Source organism: Anomaloglossus baeobatrachus, chromosome 11 (genome assembly GCF_048569485.1).
Source record: "Anomaloglossus baeobatrachus isolate aAnoBae1 chromosome 11, aAnoBae1.hap1, whole genome shotgun sequence".
In the NCBI taxonomy this organism is placed as follows: Eukaryota; Metazoa; Chordata; class Amphibia; order Anura; family Aromobatidae; genus Anomaloglossus; species Anomaloglossus baeobatrachus.
In genome coordinates, this window is record NC_134363.1 from 35,915,980 (window position 1) to 35,922,607 (window position 6,628).

At 53.2% G+C, this 6,628-nt stretch overlaps 1 protein-coding gene across 1 annotated transcript in view; it reads right to left on the reverse strand.

Annotated features, from left to right (window-relative positions):
• The window catches only part of LOC142256293 (cornifelin homolog), a 12,784-nt gene extending 11,324 nt beyond the window's left edge, over positions 1-1,460 (reverse strand). The window contains exon 1 of the mRNA XM_075327909.1: positions 1,420-1,460. The gene's annotated coding sequence lies outside the window, so the exon portion shown is untranslated. The remainder of the gene's footprint in view (positions 1-1,419) is intronic.
• Between the last annotated feature and the right edge of the window lie 5,168 nt (positions 1,461-6,628).

Genomic DNA, 6,628 nt, shown 5'->3' on the forward strand with positions numbered 1-6,628 from the left:
ATTCTGGACCCGATCTCTGTGTGAATATGAGAGCAGAGGGATTCTGGACCCGATCTCTGTGTGAATGTGAGAGCGGAGGGATTCTGGACCCGATCTCTGTGTGAATATGAGAGCAGAGGGATTCTGGACCCGATCTCTGTGTGAATGTGAGAGCAGAGGGATTCTGGACCCGATCTCTGTGTGAATGTGAGAGCGGAGGGATTCTGGACCCGATCTCTGTGTGAATGTGAGAGCAGAGGGATTCTGGACCCGATCTCTGTGTGAATATGAGAGCAGAGGGATTCTGGACCCGATCTCTGTGTGAATGTGAGAGCAGAGGGATTCTGGACCCGATCTCTGTGTGAATGTGAGAGCAGAGGGATTCTGGACCCGATCTCTGTGTGAATGTGAGAGCAGAGGGATTCTGGACCCGATCTCTGTGTGAATGTGAGAGCAGAGGGATTCTGGACCCGATCTGTGTGGCACTTGCAACTGTTCTTGTTCAGGGTCTGATGAGTACGATATTTTTGGTGGGCCGTCTGCTTTCTGTTGGAACTGTCTTCTCTCTTTTGAGGTTGCCGTATTTCTCTTGGGGGTTTCTGCCTTCTTTAATGAAGAGTCCTAACTTTTTTAGGTGCCTGGTCACTTCATTATTGAACCGTAACTAGTGCTTATTTTCGAAGTAGGGCTTATATTTCAAGCATATTCACAAAAGTTAAAAAATTCCTGCAAAGGGGGCGCAAATTATCAAAACTGTCACAAAGGAGAATTTAGGTAATTACAGAAAACCAATTTCATAGCAAAAGGACTGGAATCTGAACTCATAACTGTCGACAACTGCTCCAATTTTGCAAAAATTTGCCCCAAAATCTCCGAACGAGCCATTTAGTATAAGTTTTGCAAAATGCTGCAACAATCCCCCATCTGGAGTCTTTATCCAAGTATCCGTCTATAGCAATTGTTACTGGGTATGACTTCGATAGATGGATAGATAGATAGATAGAGTCATAGATAGAGGGATAGATAGAGGGATAAATAGAGGGATAAATAGAGGGATAAATAGAGGGATAGATAGAGGGATAAATAGAGGGATAGATAGAGGGATAGATAGAGGGATAAATAGAGGGATAGATAGAGGGATAGATAGAGGGATAGATAGAGGGATAGAGGGATAGATAGATAGATAGATAGATAGATAGAGGGATAGATAGATAGAGGGATAAATAGAGGGATAAATAGAGGGATAAATAGAGGGATAAATAGAGGGATAGATAGAGGGATAAATAGAGGGATAAATAGAGGGATAGATAGAGGGATAGATAGAGGGATAGATAAAGGGATAGATAGAGGGATAGACAGTGTTGAAGAAGTCACCTCCAATGTCAAAGTGATGACCACAGCAATAGGCAGATGACCGTGGTCTGAAGAGCTGACACTTACTTGTGCTGCAGAAATGTCGTAGGGGAAGACGCTGTAGGAATTGTGACAGTTCAGCCCAGGTTCAGGCTTTTATAAAGGACCTAAAGCTACGCTGGGAAGATAAGGATAGTGAACATGACATCATGGCTTCCTCCCTCACTATTCCCTAGGTTTTTTTTCACGCTCCATGAAAAGAGGGAGCGTCAGTAGGAAGGTAATCGACACGTAAACCATCCCTACACCTTTCCCTATCTCCCCCATCCCCCCTTGTTCCTTCCTTTCTGCTGTTTGTCACTGATACCTATCACGTCTGTCATTAGTTGATATGGAAAAGTATTTTTTACTTTGTAAGACGGAGACCGCAGAGTATTTTCCAAACCAATGACCATTCTATTGGAAACTGCTTCATGGTTATGTTTCTTCTTCTGGGAGGAATTTGGAGGAGTTTTGTTTAAGAGGTTTTGAAAAATCTGGAGATTTTTTTTTCAGATTTTTGATTGGACAATGCCAAGTTTGGAGTGTTTTCCATTAGGGCAAATGTCTAAAAGACTGAATGTTTGAACAGCATATTTTTTTTGAGGGATTTTTGTCAGATGTCTATTGGAGCAGAACCACTCAAAAAAAAAATCCTCCAAAAACTCACTGTGCACATACCCTACATATACATATTCACATATCGCAGAGGAGATCTGGTGAGCAATGAGCCCCATGCTCGGGTGCTCAGTACTTGTATCTAGTGATGAGCGGGCACTATCATGCTCGGGGGCTCAGTACTCGTAACTAGTGATGAGCGGGCACTACCATGCTCAGGTGCTCAGTACTGGTAACTAGTGATGAGCGGGCACTACCATGCTCGGGTGCTCAGTACTTGTATCTAGTGATGAGCGGGCACTACCATGCTCGGGTGCTCGGTACTCGTAACTAGTGATGAGCGGGCACTACCATGCTCGGGTGCTCGGTACTCCTAACTAGTGATGAGCGGGCACTACCATGCTCAGGTGCTCAGTACTCGTAACTAGTGATGAGCGGGCACTACCATGCTCGGGTGCTCAGTACTGGTAACTAGTGATGAGCGGGCACTACCATGCTCGGGTGCTCAGTACTCGTAACTAGTGATGAGCGGGCACTACCATGCTCAGGTGCTCAATACTCGTAACTAGAGATGAGCGGGCAGTACCATGCTCAGGTGCTCAGTACTCGTAACTAGTGATGAGCGGACACTACCATGATCAGGTGCTCAGTACTGGTAACTAGTGATGAGTGGGCACTACCATGCTCTGGTGCTCAGTACTCGTAACTAGTGATGAGCGGGCACTGCCATGCTCGGGTGCTCTGTACTGGTAACTAGTGATGAGCGGGCACTACCATGCTCGGGTGCTCAGTATGACTCGCCCGCCCCAGGGCTATGGGACACTCGGTGCCGGGCCGGACTAGTCCGGTGGTAGTCAGTGGTGGCTGGGCCCGGCTCCGTGGCCCTGGTGGGTGTCAGTAGAATGTGTGGCTTGGTTGTTAAAGGGTGTTCGTGACGCCACCTGTGGTATGCGGCTATTACGCCGCCGCTGCTGTGTGATGCCTCCGGGATGATGTTATGGCAGCAGTGTTGGTACTGCTCCCCACAGGTGGAGCAATGCCCGGGGCACAGTTGGTGCTTGTAAGTGTCTATGTATGTAGGTGGAATAACAGAGACGAGTCCAAGGTGCAGTTCCAGTTCTTTTACTCACTGTTTCTGTCACACTTGCAAGGACCCTCAGACTGCTGGGACCACTGTCAGGGACCTCCGCCTTCTGGGTGATTCCGAGCGTGAAATCCGGTTCCCTCTCTTTAGTGTCCCTTTTTCTGCTGACTTCACTAGCCTTGCCTTAGGTAGATGGACTTGGCTTGGCCTCCATTACAGCCTCCAGGCTGGGGGGTCACCTGTCGGCTGATTTCCCCTTTTCTGAAGATCTGCTCTGGGTTCTGGCCCTGGGAGCTTGCAATTCCCTGGGCCTCGGTTTTTACTGTCTGGAGACTGTCTTTTCACTCCTTCAGTATCTAGGGACCGTCCCCTGTCGCAGCTGATCGCTCCACTGATGTCGCTGTGGAACGGGCCACCGCAGCCTGTAGCTACCCGTAGCGCCTCTGGGCCCTCGGCAGCGGTACCCAACAAGGACTGCTCGTGGCACCTTCCAGGACTACCCGTGGCCCTGCGATCCTTTCTTCTCTTCTACATGCTCACTCCTCACTCTCCCACTCCCTGAGCGAACTAACTAAACTTCACCTTCCTGTCCCTGTCTGCTCTCCCTGGCTCCTCCCACCTCCCCAGTTGCTAAGCTGTACCCTATGGGAGCAGGGATGGGTCTTACAGCCCCTCCCAGCATGCAGCATGGGAGGGTTGCCTGCCACTTTCCCTGGTCCTGTGTGTCTCTAGCAATGGGTGTAGTGTGAATTTACCAGGGGACCGGAGTTCACTCTCTTCCTCACCCAGAATGGGGCATCACACCGCAGATGGGGTGCAATGACCTGTGGCGACGGAAGCCTCAGGGGCGCCACACTCCCCCACAGCGAATCCCAGCACGTCCTCGGGCTGAAAAACAACAAAAACATATGGAGACCTGCAAAACATTTTTGTATGCAATAACATAACCTGTCAAACATTTCTTCCCTTTATGGGAGGCATAATCACTTTAACGTTGCAAACTTCTTATAAAGAAACTATGGGTGCACTTTCAGTTCATTGCACAGTTTGGGCACTTCCCCCATAATTCTGGTAGGGGGCACAACAGGTGCAACTTTATACATTTCTGGCTACTACAAGTCCAGTAGCCCGTCAGTTCGTTTCAAACAATCAAAGTAACATCTTCGACCAGCCATTAAGTCCAATGGCCTGGTTGCATCAGACATAACACCAACATACCAGCCATTAAGTCCAATGGCCTGGTAAAACATAAAACACATACTTCACACACCAGCCACCAAGTCCAGTGGCCTGGCATGACATGACACCTAACCATTCACCGGGGCCCACACTCCAGTTCAGTGGCCCGGTAGCACATAACAGGGGGGTGACATCTTCAAAAAGAATCAGGGACAGCACAGTAGGAAGGGGTGTCGTCTTCGAAAAGAAGCAAGGGCAAAACACGAGGGACTTCTTCAAAAAGAATAAGGGGCAGACAGGGGCTATTTACAGTTTGGCAGCTCTTCATCCTCCTTACTCTCTAGGATAGATGTCAGGATCCCACTCCGGCACGGCTCTTGGCAGCAGGTCCGCTGATGAGATCATCGTCTGGGTCCCTTGAGCACTGGTCCCTGACCTCCTGCGTTGTCCTGCAGCCTGGGTTGGAGTGGGGCTGCCTATAGGCGTGGCACGGCGCCGCTGCAGAGGGCTGCTTGTCTGCAGGGGGCTATTGCTGTGGTCTCTAGGGCCCTGCTTCGGCCGGGCACCCTGCATCACGCACGCCATGGAGATCCTGGTTTGCGTCTCCTGGGCAACGGTGGCGGTCCGGCTGCAATGTTCTGCGGCCTGGGTCTGTCTGGGGGTGGCGCTGCTGCCTGGGGAGATGCTACGCTCTTGTGCTGTGCGGCGCCACTCTGGCTCTCCTGGGGCCGCTTCTCCCTGCACAATGCGCACATGCAGCGCATACCACCCGCGGTCCCCCATCAGCCGGGTATACTCCACCTCATCACCCAGCTTGGCGTCGCGGCCTGGGTGGCCTCTGGGCAGGTGCTCCTCGATGTCTCTCCGTGCTACAAACACGTCCTTGCCCAGGCCAGGCTCCCGGATGAAGCCCCAGCCACCTTTCTGCCGGAAATCTACAACAGTGCCCCGTTTCACTGGGCACTCAGCTCCCTTCAGGGCCTTCCTGACCTCTTCTTTGGAAGCCAGATTGGCGACTTCCCGGGCCCTCCTTTTCTCCTCCCGGAGTTCCCGCTCCTGCCGGTACTCGACCACCAGCCTTTGGCACGTCAGCTCGTTGGCCTGGGGAGTCGCCTTGGGGCGCAGCGGCCGCTGCAGTCCCTTGGTTTCTATGGGCACGGCGTCCCAGTTCACTCCCGGGGATGCCATTCCCAGGAGGTTCACAGGGGGACTCGGCAAAGGGCCCGCTGGTTGTTCTGGGTCCACCCCTCCCCCGGCTCCGTCTGCGGGGGTCTCAGGCAGGCCTCCGGTGCCCCACCGGGCTTCCGCGGGTCCGGCGGGGAGGCCAGAGGGTCGGTGAAGTGACTGGTCAGGGGCGCGTGGCGGGGCCATGGGTCCGGACAGATCAGGGTTTCAGTTGGCTCACCCTCTTGCTGCTCCGCGGCATCCATCCACCGGCCCAGGCCTTCCGGTATCAGCGGGGTCCCTCTCCACCGGTCCGCTTCCACCCCCACGCTGCTCAGCCTCCGGGTCAGGGCTCGCACTTCCTCTCTCAGCAGGTCCAGCTCGGGGTCCTCTCCGCCGGTCCCTGGTGCACCTCGCTGCAGCTCCTCCGCCATGCTTCCGGCCCGGGAAATGCTGCCTGGAACGCTGCTCGAGTGCTCGACCACGCCACTCGGCTGCTCCCTTTTCCTTCTTGGAGGCGGGGCCGGAGGCTGTACTAGCAACTGGCGCCAGACTGGCGCCCAGCCCATCACGGCCGGTACCGCTCCACTTAGTATCAGGTACATTTTCTTTTTCTTTATCTGTTGGTCGGGCGTTAAGCTGTTTCTGCCAGCCGGCCAGCTTATTTGGTCACCACTTCTTTTTCTTTCACTTTCTATGGCGGACACCGCTTCGCGCGCTTTTCTTGGACAAGGGGGCGGGGCTTCTCTTCGCGCCCTTTCTTCTTTCACGCCCCCTTCTTCCCGCTCTCAGCAGCGCTAATGGCGGCGGTTTCTCGTTGTAATACACAGTCTTTTACACAGTTCTTCAGGCGCACAGTACCCGGTGTGACCGGGCACGAAATCCTGTTCGTGACGCCAAAGTTGACTCGCCCGCCCCAGGGCTATGGGACACTCGGTGCCGGGCCGGACTAGTCCGGTGGTAGTCAGTGGTGGCTGGGCCCGGCTCCGTGGCCCTGGTGGGTGTCAGTAGAATGTGTGGCTTGGTTGTTAAAGGGTGTTCGTGACGCCACCTGTGGTATGCGGCTATTACGCCGCCGCTGCTGTGTGAGGCCTCCGGGATGATGTTATGGCAGCAGTGTTGGTACTGCTCCCCACAGGTGGAGCAATGCCCGGGGCACAGTTGGTGCTTGTAAGTGTCTATGTATGTAGGTGGAATAACAGAGACGAGTCC